The sequence below is a fragment of the Mandrillus leucophaeus genome, unplaced genomic scaffold (genome assembly GCF_000951045.1).
Source record: "Mandrillus leucophaeus isolate KB7577 unplaced genomic scaffold, Mleu.le_1.0 Scaffold55, whole genome shotgun sequence".
In the NCBI taxonomy this organism is placed as follows: domain Eukaryota; kingdom Metazoa; phylum Chordata; class Mammalia; order Primates; family Cercopithecidae; genus Mandrillus; species Mandrillus leucophaeus.
In genome coordinates, this window is record NW_012105919.1 from 3,759,531 (window position 1) to 3,777,211 (window position 17,681).

Consider the following 17,681-nt stretch of genomic DNA (forward strand, 5'->3'; position numbering starts at 1 on the left):
GTGCTATCATTTGCTTTGCAGATAGAGAAACTGAGGCAAAGAGAAGTTTAGTAACTTTCTCAAGGTCACACAGTTTGCATGTAGCAGAGTCAGATTTGAACACTGGCAGCCTAGCTCTAGAACCTGGCCTCTTAACCATTTCATTATGCCATCTCTGCTGTTGCTGTCCTTTTCCCCTTACTTATGGTCATTTTCGGCTGGACATTTTAACTACATTCCTTGAGGATAGGAGTCTGGATAAGCACGCAGCACATAGTAGACACAGTTGGTAGCTGCTATTCATCATTTAGAGTATATGAAACTCATTCCTATTCATTAGCTCAGTGCAACATCCTGGCTGCTTCAGGAGATGGGTGGGGAAGGTATTGTGGTCCCATTTTACAGTTGAGGAGACTGAGGTTCGGAGCATGCCAGTGACATGCCAAGGTCCCAAACTCGGAAGTAGGGGAGCTGAAATCAAACTCCGAATATTGGAGAAGGCAAGTCTAAGTTCCCTTCCCCTGGCAGAGCCTTGCCTGATAACGCGGAATTGACTGATTAATAAATAAGACTTGTTGACTTGTCTCGAAAGCTTGCTTCGCCAAGTCCTACTGTGTCTTTTCCTAAGGAGGTTAGTGGGCTTCCCTGCATTTCCCGTTTTCCTTGTGGGAAGGGATTTGTCAGTGCACACAGGCCAATCTCAGGGACCCAGCAATCCTTTCTCTCTCTTTCTGTCTCATGTTCTTTCTCTCTTTTTCTTGCACACCAGTCTCTTTGTTTCATTTACTTGTTCTATCTTTGACTGATTCCCTGTGATGAGTTGTGCTCCTGGAAAGCTGCCCTGTGACATTTCTTCCCTTTTGTGTCCCTGACAGTAGCATTTCCCTGGAGGCCCTTAAAGGAGAAGGAGGAGGGAGTGAAGAAGGCATGGATGCCCTAGCAGTGTCATCCAGCGACAAAGCCCAGTGTTCAGGCTAAAGCTTTGAGCATGTGTCCTTTCTCTTGTAGGGCACGCACACGGTATTGTTCAGAACAGGTTGCAGTATGATTGAAGCATTGGGTTCTTTGTCTCAGAGGGAGCTCAGTCGTGACTCCTAAAGCTGATTTGCTCTGGGCTTCTTAATGTAGGGTCCCCTGGCAGACTTGCTATATTGGTTTCCTATGCTGCTGTAACAAGTAACCGCAAACTTTGTGGCTGATGACAACACAGATTAATTATCTTACAGTCCTGGAGGTCAGAATTCCTCAAACCAAGGTGTCAGCCGTGGGGTTGTGTTCATTCTGGAGGCTCTCGAGGAAACTCTTTTCCTCACCTTTTCCATTTTCTAGAGCCTGCCCGCATTACTTACCTGGTAGCTTCTCCCACCATCTTCAAGACCAGTTACAAAGCATCTTCATACCTCTCCCTACCTCTCGTTCTCTCTCTCCCCCTCTCTCTTTTTCTCTCTCCCCCTATACTTCCATCAACACCTTTCCTCTCTGAGTCTGGCCCTCTGACCTCCCTCCTGTAGGGACCCTTGTGATTACATTGGATTCACCCAAATAACCCAGGATGATCTCCCCACCTCAAGATCCTCAACTTAATCACTCCTGCAAAGTCCCATTTGCCACTTAAGGTAATCTATTAACGCCTTTTGGGGATGAAAATGTGGAAATCTTTTGGGGCCATTATTTTGCCTACCACACTTGCTAAGTGAAATGGGAGCATTCTCTTTTTCTGGGCTATCTCAGTGCTCATTTCCTTGGGAGACAGAAAAGCTCAGAAGATCTTGAGATAAACTGTTCAGATTCACACCCCATTCTCCCCCTCTTCCTAGCTGTGTTATCTTGGGCAAGTCACTTGAGCTCTCCATGTCTGATTTCCTCATCTTGAAAATGGGTAAATAGCGCAATACAACCTCCTTTCACTGTTGTCAGTCATGAATAGTGCTGGGGAGATAAAGCATGGCACCTGCTAAATAGTAAGTGCATGCCCCCTACAAAAGGAGAGATGATTAGGAATTAGGAATGCCAGGTAGCATAATGATCATAAATTCACAGGGTCTTGGTTCAAATTCCAGTCTCACCACTTATGAACTCAATGGCCTCAGGCTAGTTGTTTTAGGAGTCTCAGTTTCATAAAACAGAAATGAAACCATTATCATCCTGAAACAGGATTTTTGGGAGGAGGAGATGATGCTGCTGCACATATACGAATTGTGCAGGAGGTAGTGGGTAGCATTTGTTGCTGTAGCTATTACTACCATCATCATTTCCCATCCTCTTTGGGGTGATGGAATGTCTTACCGGGATGCCTCTGCTCCATAAAACAAGGGTAGAGCAAGGCAGCTCGCTGAATTGGGGCCTGAGGAATCTTCGCAATGTTCTATCGTTGAATGAAGCCTCGAGAGCGTCAGAGCCTGGCTGGGCTCAGCCTTGAGGAGTCTGGGTTTCGAGGTGTCTCCCTGCTGCAGTGCTACAGGCTGGTGGAGCTTACAGCAGCAGCTGGTTCTTTGAACAAAGGGCTCTCCAGAAGCACCGGGGACAGAAGAGGGGTTTGGCAGTGGTGACCAGGGAGGTGGGCAGGGTGGGGCAAGGTCCCCTGACAAGGCAAGGCTAGTTCCTAGATGGCATGCTCACCAGAGAGGGTGCAGAGCTCCGGTTTCAACCATATTATTATTTTTTAATTTTGCTGCAAAGTCCTTGTTTCAATGAAGGCTTGGGCAGATGCCCAGTATGCAAAGCAGTTAAAAGCACCACTAACTGTTCTAGTTGAAACCAGAGTAGAGGGTCAGTTGAGGCCTCTTTTCATTTCCACAGGGTCTCTAGGGGGGCTGGTTTAGGAAAAACTGGCAGGGTCATGAAAACACAGACTTTGAAGTCAGACAGACCTGAGATTTGCATCGCTGCCTCTGCTGCTCCCTGGTTGTGTGAGCTTGGGGGCTTCACATCATCTGCCTGAACCTTCGTCTTCTTGTCTGCAAATGGGGCAATAACAGCACCCACTTCAGGTCGTTGTGAAGTGTGGGGATAATCACTGTAAAGTGCTTAGTACAATGCCTGACGCATGCAGGTGTCTAGGTATGCAGCAGCTGGTAGCTATTGGCATTCCCTAAGGGAGAGCTGAATTCATGAGAGGCCCTCCCAGAATACATGCCTAATGGCCAGAGAAGCTGTGAGAAATTCTTTGGGATTGGAAGCCAAGAGGCCTGGGAACTATTTGGGTTCTGATTCCACCACCAGATCCTAGATGACTTTCATTTCTCCTTGGGCTTCTTGAATCACTCTTCAAATGTTTATTGAGGCGGCCAGGGGTGGTGGCTCATACCTGTAATCCCAGCACTTTGGGAGGTCGACATGGGTGGGTCGCTTGAGGTCAGGAGTTCGAGACCAGCCTGACCAACATGGCAAAACCCTGTCTCTACTAAAAATACAAAAATTAGCCAGGCGTGGGGTGCATGCTTGTAGTCCCAGTTATTTGGGTGGTTGAGGCATGAGAACCTCTTGAACCCAGGAGGTGGAGGTTGCAGTGAGCCGAAATCTCACCATTGCACTCCAGCCTGTGTGACAGAGCAAGACTCTCTCTCAAATAAAACAAATGAAATTGTCTATTGAGGGTTTCATATGTGCCTTGGACTACCCTAGGCAATAGACCACAGGTCCTGGCATCTGAAAGTCTTACATTCTATACTCAACTCTGCTACTTCCTAGCTCTTTGACTATGGACAAGTCACTTCTCCTCTCTGGTCCCCAGTTTCTCCATCTGTAAAGTGAGGACACTGAATTTATTACACAGGATCATCCCAGAAGATATTCAATTAAATTTTCCCCTCAAACTTGTAGAATGCATTTGAAATGGACTGTGAGAGAGACATCCTGGAGCATGTTCTTTGGAATCATACAACCCTGAGTTTGAATGCAATGTCTATAACTTACTGTGAAGCCTTGGGCAAAGAATTTTATCTCTTGATTCTAAGTTTTCTCATTTGCAAGATGGGAATAATACTAGTGCCCTGAAAGGGTCATGGTGAGGACTTCAGAAGATGATACATGTAAAGTTCCTAGCAGAAGGGCTGGCACACAGTAGGTTTTCAATAGCTGCCATAATTGTCACCACCACCACCACCATAATCATCACCATCAACATCATCAGCATAATCATTTTCAATCAACACCATCACTATAATCATCACCATGATTACCATCATGATGACAATTACTACCACCACCCCCACCCCACCACCACCATCATCATCATCATCATCATTATCACCATCTATAAAATGAAGCTCTAGGCCAGATGCAGTGGTTCACACCTGTAATCCCAGTACTTTGGGATGCTGAGGCAGGAGGATCATTTGAGGCCAGGAGTTCAAGACCATCCAGGGCAATATAGTGAGAACCGTCTCTGCAAAAAATAAAAAAAATAATAATTAGCAGGGTATGTTCATGTGCACCTTTAGTCCTAGCTACTAGAGAGGCTGGGGTGGGAAGATCACTTGAGCCCATGAGTTCAAGGTTTCAGTGAGCTATGATTGCACCACTGCACTACAGCTTGGGTGACAAAGTGAGACATTACCTTTTTTTTTTTTTGAGATGGAATTTCACTCTTGTTGCCCAGGCTGGAGTGCAATGGTGCAACCTCGGCTCACTGCAGCCTCCACCTCCTAGGTTCACGTGATTCTCCTGCCTCCACCTCCCGAGTAGCTGGGATTACAGATGCACCCTACCATGCCCGGCTGTTTTTTTGTATTTTTAGTAGAGATGGGGTTTCATCACATTGGCCAGGCTGATCTCGAACTCCTGACCTTAGGTGATCCACCCACCTCGGCCTCCCAAAGTGCTGGGATTACAAGCGTGAGCCACTGCACCTGGCAGAGACACTGTCTTGAAAAATTGTTTTTAAAATGAAGCTCTAAGTGTTTTCATTTTAACTCCTGTGTCTCATGGGGAGAAGTAAGTGACAAATGTGGTAGTTAACCCTGGGCCATCTGGATGGGAAGCTTTAGATGTGAGTCTCCAATAGAGAGAGTTCTCCTTCACTTTGCAGAGAAGTTCTAAGCAGATCTTGTTCTGTTTGATATTTCCTGGCCTTTTTCCAACATGAGCCCTTTCCCAAAGTTAGCAGGAATAGGACCCTTGAGTGCTGGAGCACTGGGAGCCATGGGAATCCATTCCTCTTTACATATTTCCCCTTTTGATACTTTTATTTCATTGTCCGTATAGCGATTTCATTTCAGAAAGCCAGTCTGGATCTTTCAGGGAAGGGTCTTTGGCCAAGGCTCAATGGTCTGATTTAGACTTAAAATTTCCCTTCATTCCACTCAAACCACATGCTGAAGGGTGAGGTTGGCCCATGCCATCCTAGGTGGGCTGTCAATTCCTTTATTGCTCTGTCCAAACATTTGTGTTGTAGGACAGGTTATGGATCATGAAATCATGGTGGTTCACAGCTTGAGTATTCTTATTGTTGCATTTTAACCTCTTGCTTCCTATCTTTAGGAAAAATGAGGTCATTATACTATCATTTTTACAGATGGGACTTGGAAATATTAAATGACTTTTCTAGGGTTGTAAGGGGGCTGTATCTGGCTTCCAGAAGATTGTCAAGCGCTTATTCAACTAAGCCATCCTGCCCCTTAGAAATTTCCGTTTCTTACGCCTCAGCTTTTCTGCCCCGAATTCTGAGAAACTCCAGGTACAGGTCAGAAATCTGCAGCAATGGGGGTGAGGACAGGTCAGCTGGGCAAAATTTTGAGGGGAAAAACCACTTAGGGAGCCCCGCACACTGGGGCCAAACTCTTGTCTGAGCAGAGAGGAGCAATGCAGGACTGGGGGCGTGTGGGAGACAGGGGCTGCGAAGTTATAGCTCCTTTGCTCTGAGAATGAGCGACGGTATTAGAACAAGTGTGTGGTAGGTAAGCTGTCACCGACTAGACTGTGTGATGTCGAGAAGTCCCGTCCCCCACCCCTCCGGACTCCCCCTTCTCTGCTCTAACCATCCAATTACTTAACTTCTCTGCCTAGGGGTTCGCTTCCCGCCCATCTCCTCCTCCACCGCATCTTAGCGCTGTCCGTGGTGCTGACCGCCAATCCCCTGGTTGCCGTTTCGACCAGCTGGGATCTCTGGTGCGCCCAACCTCCCCTCCCGGCCTCCCACCTTTCTTTCTCCAGGCACCGCACACATAAATCACGGGTGGGAGGCAGGCTTGGTTCCCGCTCGGTTCCCCCTGCACTGGGAAGCTGCCGCCCCGCTTCCCTTGCTCACACAGGGCTTTGCAGTAGTGGTGGCAGCCACGGCAGAAACCGGCTCTGGGGAAGCAATTGATTCGTCTACTGCCAGCAGCCCGGAGTTGCCTACGCGGACTGGAAAGGAAGGCAGAAGGGAAAGAGAGAAAGAGAGAGAGAGAGAGAGAGAGAGAGAGAGAGAGAGAGAGAGAGGCGTACAGAGCGAAAACCTTCATCCATGTGGAGGACAGTCTGAGGGAGCCACTGTCCCTTGTCCACTGACTCACTGGCTGGTCCGAGTTTTCTCCGCTTCTGGCAGTGGTATTTCTTTTTGTCTTGGTCCTGCATGATTTAGGGGTAGTTGATGTGTCTGTGTGTCTGCGTGTGTGCACTGGTGCTTTGATTTTATTTTGGGAAGAGTAGGAGACTCAAATGAACAATTTTCTTTCAGGCACCTCCGCTGAGCTTTTGAACCAAGTCATTGGGACTTAGCGTCTTCCTACCCAGCAGGGAAGGGAGGAGTTGGCAAGAATTTGGTTCACCCTTTCCCCCTGCAATCCTCCCGCGTCGCGGTAAGTGATATTCTCCTTGGTTGTGCAGATGGGCTAGGGGTATTAGAATCCCAATTGTGATGTGTGTGCATGAGCTGGTGGGGTAAAGGGTAGTTGGGAGGAGAAGGGTATCGAGGAACGGCTATGCTTATTTGCCTACATTCTGCAGTGTTTTATCACCTAAGCGGCATCCCAAAGCCAAATGAGATTTGGGCTTAGTGCCCAGGGAGGGGGTAAAATGTGCTCATGTTGTAGGCAATGCGATCAAGATTGTGGCTTCTGCCCAGTTTGCCCTCTCCTTTGCAGCAGAACCTGGTGAAAGTAGCCGGCAGTTCTCTGAAAGAGTTAACCCTTTGTGGGGGTGGCTAGTCTGGCATGGAGGAACTCTGGGTATTCTGACTTAGCAAGTGAGTGCTTATCCCTGGAGGGGAGGGGGTCACCTGAGACTGGAAGGGTAACTCTTGCCTGAGCACACTGGGTAAGATTTGCACAGGACAGAGCTTAGATTGTACCCAATTCCAGGAAGAGCTGAATAATTTAATTGTGATGGTTTTTGCGAGGTTGGCTGTTCCTGCCTTCCTGAGATGGGAGACGTGGGAGCCAGGAAAGGGCCACACTCTGCTTAGGATGAGTGGTCAGACTGGCCAGAAGGGAGCAGCCACTGCCTGCAGAGGAGATGATGTTTTATTTTCACAGGTGGCGTAACCTGTAAGTGATTGTATGGGGAAGCATCCTGGCACTAGCTTGGGAGATTCTATCCTTGAGTTCGTCTCACAAGGAAGGAGGGGAAAAAAGCTTGTTCAAATTCTGGGGAAAGATTCCAGGTTCCAGCTTCAGTTTTGTTCCAGGGTAGACCATCCCTCTGCACTAGTTTCTTTTTCCAAGATCCTGATGGGGAAAGGCTGCACCAACCTGTTAGTGAGTGGGAAGTGGAAGTACCTTGAAACTGAATCCAAAAGCTCACATTTAATTTTGAAATGCCTTTGATGCTAATCTGTGACCCATCAAAAGGGGATTTCACCTTGCTTTCTGCTTTGATTACATCTACTTTTCTGGAAATGAATGCCCTTATTTTTAGCATCTTTGCTATTATCTCAGGGGCCACCTCAGTGTTCTGCACCCCCAAGGATTTCCTTTTTAGATTCTTGCTCTTGGAGGTGGGAGGAATAAAACAACAGTCAGAGATTGGCAAGCCTGAAATATAAGCAGGGTTCACTCACTCCTTTTTTCTCTAGCCCCATAGCCAAGAAGAGATGCTGAAATCCCAGAGCATGTGCCTGCTCAGGCAGGACATATGAGGCAGAAGGGGAGGGTTGTCCGGTGGTTAGTGCCAAAGATTTGGTACTCAAAATCCCTAACTTCTCTTCCTAGTTTCCCTTGCTGGGTGACCTTGAGGAGGAAGTTGCCTTAGATTCCTCACTGGGAAGACTTGAGTGTGAATAATGAATGTATGGAAATTTTGTTTGAATAAAGAACCACAGATCTGGCTATGGGTGATATTTAAAGTATTGAAATTTGGTACTAATTGATCAGAATGGCTAGGGTCCTGGAATAGGGGATCTTAGGGGAGCCCTGCTGTACTCAGTGTTAATCTTTTAATTGCTAGATTATGGAGAGGTTTGGGGGATCTTAGGGGGCTGTCAAGAGAGCCACAGAGGCCTCAGGGGAGCCTCCCCATTTAATTTTAATATTTTCATATTTTTATTTTATTTTAATGTTTTAATACTTTTAACAACTGGTTTAGTCAATCGGTACATGCCAGCCCAGCTGGGATAGCTAAGACTTGGGTGTCCAGATGTGGACACTAACCAAATATCTCTCCACTGCCTCACTTCCTTAGGGTTGGCCAAGATCCAAGAGGCCGCCCTCCCTCCTCCCCCGTCACATTTGAAGTGGTGCATTGTGGTGCACCAGGGAGAGGGAAACAGAAGCTTCTGGAAAGAGCTTTGGACTTGAGTCAGGAAACCTGGGTTCCAGTCCCAGCTGTCTCCCCTTTCTGGGCCTTGGTTTCCCCATCTATGCCATGGGGCAGTCTGTCTGGGTGGCCCTAAGTCCCCTTCCAGTTCTGGGGTTCTCTGACTCTGAGATAGGTATGTGTGTGAGTGTGAGTGACTGCACACGCCCACATTTCTAGGAACGGTTAGCACTGTGCTTGAGAATTTATCCTGTGTCGGGGAGAGGCTCTGTTTGGGGTGAATGGGGATAGGGGAGTCTCTTGTGAGAACTTTGCCAGATTTCTAGAATCCTGAGCTCAGCTGGAGAGGGGTCTGCTTTATTTATGGCCTCAGGGGCACAGAGATGTAGATTTTGCAGCACTTGAAGGCTCCATAGAGACTCTTCTCAGGAGTAGCAGCAAGGACCCCTTGGAGAGCCTCTGCTCTGAAAAGATGCATATACACACAACACACAGCATCGGGGGTTGGTGGATCCTCTGTAATGCCCATGTGAGCAGCCCCCCAAGTTCAGAACCTCTGATTTAGTTTAACCCTTTCCGGGGGGCCAAGAGAAGAAAAACAATTTGCCTAAGACCACAGAGTAAGTTATGGCAGCAACATATAAACCCACCATTATGAAGACCAAGGCATCATCCCCTCACTCCTGGCTCCAGCAGTCCCTACTCCCCCCATCCAGCCTGAGGCACAGAGGAAGGATGTTCAGCAGTGTCTCTCCAGCCCGTGCTGGTAATCAGGAAGCTTAGCCATGGAGATAAATGTGGACATTTCCTTTCTGGTTGACAGGAGAGAGGCAGCAGCCAGAGATTCTGTGATTCCACAGGGGTAGCCTGGAAAGTCAGTTCCCCCAGCTCACTCTGCCTTTCTCCTTCTTACTGCCCTGTACAGACACTGGCTGCTTTGTCTGAAGATGTGCATTCGGTTGGGGTGGCTGCTGTTGGCTTTCCTTGTAGGATGTGATATGATGCTCTAACTCTTTCCCTCTCTGTGAATGGGTCCTACAGAGTTTATGGCTTTCCAATAAAAACCACCATGACACATGGACCTGTCTTCTGCCCTTCACCCTCATTCAGTGGGGAGCTGATTGTAATTGCAGATAAGTCAGGAATTGAAGTGAAGGCAACGAGAAGAAAACAGTGTGGTTTATTTCTGTTAAGAGCTGTGGCCATAATCTGGGATAAAAATAATTCTGGGACCCAGTCATGGTGGGCTGAAGCTGATGATTTTAAATAATTCAGCTGCCACCCAGGATGGAGAGCCTTGATGTGCTGAGAGAGTGAAGGAGGCACTGCAGAAATAGCCCCCTCCTTTCTGTGCCTCACACCTGTCTGCCTCCTTAACCAGCCATGGGCTACAGTGTGGGCTCTGGGGGCAGTCAGATCTTATTTCTAATTTTGACTCTGACATTTCCTTGCTGTGTAATTTCAGGCAAGGCCCTCAACCTCTCTGAGCCTCAGTTGCTTCAGTTAGGTTTATTGGGGTAGCATGATATAGGGATTAAGAGGATGGGCTCTGGAAATAAATTTCCTAGGCTTAGATCCTGGTCCTAGCACTTTCTGATTGTGTCACTTCACCTCTCTGGACCTCAATTTCCCCATCTACAAAATGGGAATAAGAATGCAGTTGTGAGAATTTTAAGAGTTCATGATCACTTTATACTGAGCCTGGCAAGGAGTAAATGTCCAACAAATGTTCGTAATGGGGGCGATGTTGGTGATGGTAACAGCAAAATCACCCCTGACCAAAACAAGAGCAGGGTGAGGTAAAGGAAGGTGAGTTCTTTGGGCTAGTTGTGTAGCTGTGTGACTCACAAGAGGGAGGACAAAGCTTGGAGACAGGAGCTGCCAGCTCCTCTTGTTCCCCACTGCAGTTCCCCAGTTGGTGGAGGTCCCCAGAACTCAGTTTCTTCTTCTGTGAAATGAGCATAATGACTCCCTCTCTGGCTTGTGAGGCTCTAAACAACTAACAGGGGAGTCATGAGCCTGGGGGTTAGGCCCCAGAGAAGAGTTCTAGCAGAAGAAGCCCTGTTGACCACTCAGTCTTTTGTTCCTTCAAGTCCCTGGGAGGTTTTTGCTGAATCATCCCAGGCTCTAAGCTCTGAGCAATGTATTTTCTCTAGGAAACCTGAGCCTTCCTTCCCTTCCCTGGGAAGCACTTTTCCTGCTACAGCGCTTCTTTGTAGGAGTCCTCAGGTGCTACAGGGTGAGATCCTTAAGGGCCAAGGCTGTGCTGTCTTCATTTTTTGGTGTCCGGGTCAGCACACAGCAGGTGCTCAGCAATGACTTACTGAGTGAATGAATGAATGAATGAATGAAGCTCAATTGATTTACTAGCAAACATGTCAGTTTGGGGCCTGTGGTCCAGCCAGAGGCCTGCACACAGTAGGTACTCAGTTAGTGTTTGTTGATTATGATGAGTCATTGGTGAAAGGTTTGAAAGGACTTGGCTCCTGTCTCAGATTTGCTACAGGGAAAGGACAGGCCTCTCTCTCTTCCTGCCAGAGCACCCATTGCTATTTATCATGCATTGCACATTTATTGACTACCTACAGTATGCCTGGCACCATGATGGGCATTGGGAATAAAATGGCAATAAAGACACAATCCTGGCCAGGTGGGGTGGTTCATGCCTGTAATCCCAGCACTTTGGGAGGCCAAGGTGGGTGGGTTACTTGAAGTCAGCACTTCAAGACCAGCCTGGTCAACATGGTAAAACCCGATCTCTACTAAAAATACAAAAATTAGCTGGGTGTGGTGGTTTGTGCCTGTAACCCCAGCTATTTGGGTGGCTGAGGCAGGAGAATCGCTTGAACCTGGGAGATAGGTGTTGCCGTGAGTCGAGATCACACCACTGCATTCCAGCCTGGGGCAAGACTCTGTCTCAAAAAAAAAGACACGATCCCTTTTGGGGCTTAGATAAAGTAAGTGCCTACCTACATAATGTGATCTTTTGGCGGGAGGGTGTGGTACAAAGAGGGCTCCCTGAGTCACCTGAAGACATTCAGTTCACTGATACCTGAAATTTCCATCATTCAAATTTTATTCTTTTTCTTAAGGCTCTGCTCTTGGTTAAAGAGCAGGTGCTTTGGAGTAAGTTAATGCATCCAGCCTTATTAGTGATTTACACTTTAATGAGAAACTATAAGAGCCTTTCCTAAAAGTGAAGCAGGCTTGGTTTCTTGGAGCAGGGGGAGGGGGCTGCATTACTAGACTTGCAGGCAAAAGAGGGGCAAAGGACAGAGAAAGGGGGATGTTGCTGGATTTACATTCTGTTGGGGAGTAAAAAGCTCTTGATGCCTGGAGTCACCTGATTAGCCTGAATCAGGTGGTCCATCTAACTCAGTGGTTCTCAGTGTGGTTCTCCCCACCCTGAAGCAGTATCAGCATCACCCGGGAACTTGTTAGGAGGGCAAATTCTTGGGTTCCATCCAGGCTTGCTGCACCAGAAACTCTGAGTGGAGGGCTCCCACTGCTGTAAGTGAAGGCATTTTTTAAAAAAATGCACAATACTTTTACAGGTGTTAACTATAACAGTTCTAAGTATGTTGTAAGCTTCTAACATTTTGCCAAGCTGCCCCCATCATCCCCCAAGGGGCTGAGCAGGGTAAGAGCAGGCCCATTGCCTCCTGCACATACCATTTCCTTTCTGCTACTGAATCCCACAGGAGCACAACCTGGATCTAGCATGTTGCTCCCATTCCCTGCTAACCTCAGACAATTCCAAGGAGTCACTTTTTGCTAGGCAGGACCCCAGAACTCAGTTTCTCAGGTAGGTTTGTGGCAAGGCCTTCGTAATCAGCTGTCCAACCAGGCCAGGTCTTTGGGATTTGCAGGCAGTGACTTTGAGAGGGAACAAAGATTTTTTTTTTTTTTTTTTGAGATAGGATCTTGCTCTGTCACCGAGGCTGGAGTGCAGTGGCATAATGATCATAGCTCACTACAGCCTTGAACTCCTGGGCTCAAACAATCCTCTTGTCCCAGTCTCCCAAGTAGCTGGAACTACAGACATGACCATGCTGGGCTAATTGTTTAATTTTTTTGTGAAATGGAGGTCTCCCTGTGTTGCCCAGGCTGGTCTCAAACTCCTTGATATCCTCCTGTCTCGGCCTCCCAAATTGCTGGGATTCCAGCCATGAGCCACTGCACCCAGCCAAAAGTGATTCTTCTTAGCCCAACTCTGCTCCCCATTTGGGCCAGCAAAAGAGGGGAGGCAGCAGTGCTGAGGGCCCAGGCTGCTGTATGCAATGTCACTGTGGTTTCCTCAAAGTAATTGTCTTGCTGTCATTGGTTTTAATGATATAACACATGCTTAAATCTCATTGTAACGGAGCCCTGTCAGACTCTGGTTTAGTAATCCATCCAGTGAGCAAGATAACATGCCTCAGGAAGCTGGGTTTTTTACCACCCCCTGCAATTAATCAACAAGAGGAAACTCATCTGACAGCATCATAATGATGTTTGGTTCGTGAAGGAGTTATTTAGAGAGCGAGGGGGGAAATATCTTCTCATCTCTCAATATAATCTGAGTGAGTTCATTCAGCTGCCTTTTTCTTTTTCCTCTCTTTCTTTTCCTTGTCTTCCTCTTTCATGCACCTACACAATGACGAGTGGTGACTTGTGAATGGAAGCAGTTTGCAGCAGAGAACATATTATGTAAGCGGGTTTTGGTGCCAGCCATTGATGGTAGGGTGGTGTTCTGAGGCTGCGGAGAAGAGAGATGGTTTCTCGAAGTTTCTTGGAAGGCTTTTCATGCAAGGTGCTGCCAAACAGCATCTGTGTGGTCCGCTCCATTGCACATCCTCCTCCCTGCCCCCTTTCCCCTTTCCCTCTCTGCCTGCCTGTGTTTTTCATCTGTCACTGTGGTGCTAAGTTCCTAAGTCTCTGTCTTTATCTCTCCCGCTCTCTATCCTTTTCCCTGCCGCTGTCTCCTTACTTTTCCCACCCTTTAAATAATTCCCTGCTTTTTCCTTGCAGTCTCGCTTTTCTCCCCGTCTTTCCCTCTCTCCCTTTCTCTCTCCTCTGCCCCTGGCCTCTCCTCCTTTTCTTTTCTCTTTCTCTCTCTCTCTCCATCTTCCTCCTCTCCTAACTCCTCTGCCTTCCTCGTCCCATCTTTAAGACACACAGAAATTACTTGTCTAGGGAATGCGTTTGTGAATTCCTGAGACTCCAGGTGATGAGGGCTCCAAGTAGGGTCACCAACCGTTCAGCTTTGCCTGGAGCTGAAGGGGGTTCTGGGATATAGGACGTTGTGTTAAAACTGAGAGGCAGACCAGGCACGATGGCCTGCACTTGTAATCCCTGCTCTCTGGGAAGCCAGGGCAGGAAGATCGCTTGAAGCCAGGAGTTTGAGACCAGCCTGGGCAACATGTGAGACTTCTGTCTCTACAAAAAAGTTAAACAATTAGCTGGGCATGGTGGCACACGCCTGTAGTCCTAGCTACTTGGGAGGCTGAGATAGGAGGATCACTTGAGCCCAGGAGGTTGAGGTTGCGGTGAGCTGTGGTTGTGCCACTGTACTACAGCCTGGGTGACAGAGTGAGACCCTGTGTCTAAAACAAAACAAACCAACAACAAAAAAGAATGGAGAGAGGCCTGGGCAAACTGTGTGATGAGTTGGTCATCTTACCTCCAAGCCAAATGCTTGGAGTTTTGTAGAATTTTCAGAAGGTCAAAGATTCAGCTTTCTGGGTGAGTTGCCTGCCTTCCTGCTCTGGTGGCACACAGTGGTTCTGAAGCCCTCCTAGGCTTGGCATTCTCTGCGTGGCTCCGGCATGGACTATCTAGACACACAAAGGCCTGTCCCTCAGAGCTCAGAGGTCAATCAGGGGCAGGAGACTTACTCCTTTCACCTTACCTAACCCCTGTCCCTGAAAAGACTGACCACCCAGCTAGTTATTCGCTCATTGGTCACCCGGGGGATATCGGGTAGAGACTGCAGATGGTTCAATGCCCGAGCTTCTCAAACTTGAACCTGCATCAGAACCCCTTGCAGGAGTTGTTAAAACACAGAGTTTCTGATTCAGTGGGACTAGGATGGAGGCCAAGAATTTGCACACCAAATGAGTTCCCAGGCAGTGTTAATGCTGCTGGCCCGGGGACCACACTTAGAGAACACCTGCTCTCTGCAGACTCATTCCCCCATTCCCTCCTTTCCAGACAAGTCTTGTACACTGTTCTAGGCACTGCAGACTCAGCAGCGAGGGAGCCAGAGTTCCCTGCCCCCTGGAGCCGACAGCCCAGTGGGTGGCAAAACCAATAAACAAGTAAACGCATAAACAAGAAAACTCCAGACCACGTGAAGTGCCAAGAAGGAAGGAGATGGGAAGACTCGATGGAGAATGACAAGTGGTGGGTTGGGAGACAGAGGGGCGAGACTAATTTATAAAAAGGGCAGCCAGCAGAGGCTGAGTTTCTAGGAGTAAACAGCCATGCACAGAGGGTGAAGGGAGGATGAGCCACACCTGGGAGGTGGGGGCAGTAAGTGCAAAAGCGGAGACAACCGTGTTGTCCACAAAGGACAGACAGATGGCTGGTGTGAGTGGGGTGAGGGTCACATGGCAGGGACAAAGGGAGACAGGGCCCTGGTTAGGCAGGACCTCCCAGGGTAGCTAAGGAGTCTGGGTCTGATTTTATTTTGCAGGGAGGGTTTTATGCCAGAGTGATGTGACCTAATTTACAATGTTGGTAATGATTGCTTTGGTCTCTGAGTGGAGAAGGGAGCAGGGGAGATGGGGTGGAAGCCAGGGGACCAGTGAGGGGAGCTGTGATGGGGCAGGGACCAGGTGGTGGCAGATATGAAGGTGGCGACATTTGGGGTGAATTCTGCTCGAGTGCAGACAGGCTTTGCTGATGGCTCAGACTTAAGGGGAGAAGGCCAGAGGAATCAGGGTCCACTCCAGTGGGACAGGACCTATTCCTGGCAATGGTGCAGCGCTTGTGATCCTAGGGACATGGAGAGGGGCCTTGGCTGTAACCAAGGGCCAATGGCTTACGGGGCAAGGCCTCAGTAGTGTGTGCAGAGTCAAGGCCTTTTGGGGAGCTCCGCAAATGCCCATTCCCTGCTGGCTAAAATGCACAGTTCCCTTCTCCCCGGAAGAAAAAGCAGCAACTTGGGTTTCTTTCTTTGTTTTTTTTTTCTCTCTCTCTCCCTTGAGTAGTGGCTGGATTAATCTATCAGCATGAAGCAGGATATTGTAACTTGGCGAAGGCGATGACACCCCGTGAAGTGGCAAGCTGGGGTGTCTGGCCAAGCCTTTCTCTAGGGGCTGTGGGAAAGGCTGCGGGATGTGATGGAAGACATGAGCTTCTGGTGTCTGCAGCTTCCTCTCTGATCATTAGAGACCTACCTGTTGTTCCTGGAGTTAGCTAGGCCCATTCAGAAAAGAACCAGCCAGACTGGGCTTGCACCTAAGGACGAAAGCAGGAGAAACCAGCATTTGGAGCAGGAGCTGGGCCCTTGGCGGGGAAGGAGACTCTTCACACAGAGCAAGCAGTAGGCTTGCCTTTCAGATAGAACCTGCCGCTGTTTCTGTAGATTTTCTTTCTTCCTTTTTCTTTTCCTTGGAGGGGTTTATCTGACCGGGAAGGCCTATGTAGCCAGCCTTGGCCAACTTCTGCAGAGGGGTCAAGTCATGTCTTCTCATCTGAAGAATGGATAAGTGCTTCGAGGAAAGCTCCCGAGGAAGAAATAAGTGGTGTACACTCGTGTGGGTGACCCGGAGGGGGACTGTGCTTTTGATTGTAATGAGAGGGGAACTGGCCTCATTTGTAGCCTCTCTGTTATTCACAGAGGACTCTTGTGCTTCGTAGATTAGAGGAATCTTTGTTAGGGTGTGAGATGATGAGAGTTGAGTTATTTTTTCCTTCCTGGTACACAGCCATCATTGATCCTTGCCCATCTCTTCCTCTGTTTTTCATTATTTATTCTCTTTGCCTCATACCCCATTCCCCTCCATTCATAGACAGCCCTATTCTACTCTGCTTATGCGTATTTCTTTTGCTTGTATACGTCCCTTCAAAACACGTATTTTTATAGCTCTCATAAGTTCTCACTTCTTTTCCACTCAGCAGTATGTCTTTAAGATCCATCCATGTTGCAAGGTGGGCATCTAATCTTTGCTTCTAATTGTTGCTTTTCTCCAAGGCATCAATCCCCCAGTTTGTTCTCAATTTTTCTTATATGAGTTTCCCTCCAGCAACCCAGAGTATTTCTGAAAATTTTTTTCCCTGCACTGGCCAGCTGGGATTCTTTCAGGACAGGAAGACTCATTTTAATAGAGATTTAATGATCGTTTGGGCAACACAGGTGGACGCTTTACTCTTTCACTTTGATTCTTTGCCTAACAAATGCTGAGTGTCCTCATGACATCAGACACCACGCATGCGTAGAGGGAGGCAGGAGAGAGCAGCCGGTTCTGGAGCTGGGTAGATGTGGGTTCGAATCCTGCCTCTGCTACCCACTGGCTGTGTGACCTTTGCCAAAGTGACTTAGTCTCTGGAGCCTCGGTTTCTTCTTCTGTAAGATGAGGGATAACGCTAGTATTCATTTTATAAGCCTGCTTGAGAGTGAAATAAGATGATGGCTAATGTGCTTTGTGTGATGAAACTTTTTTAAAACAGTCTCCTGGGAGGTTAGGTAAATAGATATTTTTATCCCTTCCAAGTTCGGCTGGGTCTGCCTGCTGTGCTGTGTGTGTATGTGTGTGAGTGTGTGTATGTGGTACTGTGAATGTAGGGGGTATGGTGTGAGCATGTGTGTGTGACTGGTGTGTGTGGGAATGCGAGTGCACATGTGTGTGTTCGGGAGTGGTCCCTGGCTCAGGCTGAGATGTTACCCCCACCCCCCCTTAAATGGCTACTTCCCACTCTGTGTGGAGAGACCCTGCTCCCATCTGGGGTAGCCACACTGGCTCCTCACCACCTCTGTCTACTCCCCAGGGCCTCTGCCCTCTCCACAGGGCCTCTGTCCTCTCCACGGGGCCTCTGTCCTCTCC

At 48.2% G+C, this 17,681-nt stretch overlaps 1 protein-coding gene across 3 annotated transcripts in view; it reads left to right on the forward strand.

The window, feature by feature from the left end:
• RPH3A (rabphilin 3A) overlaps positions 1-17,681 on the forward strand; it is a 348,495-nt gene that overhangs the window by 225,793 nt on the left and 105,021 nt on the right. For 2 of the 3 annotated variants that reach the window (XM_011997904.1, XM_011997907.1), the window contains exons 1-2: positions 6,080-6,507; positions 6,638-6,758. The gene's annotated coding sequence lies outside the window, so the exon portion shown is untranslated. Of the gene's footprint in view, positions 1-6,079; positions 6,508-6,637; positions 6,759-17,681 lie in introns of those variants that run through there. The other variant, XM_011997906.1, reaches the window with a different exon arrangement.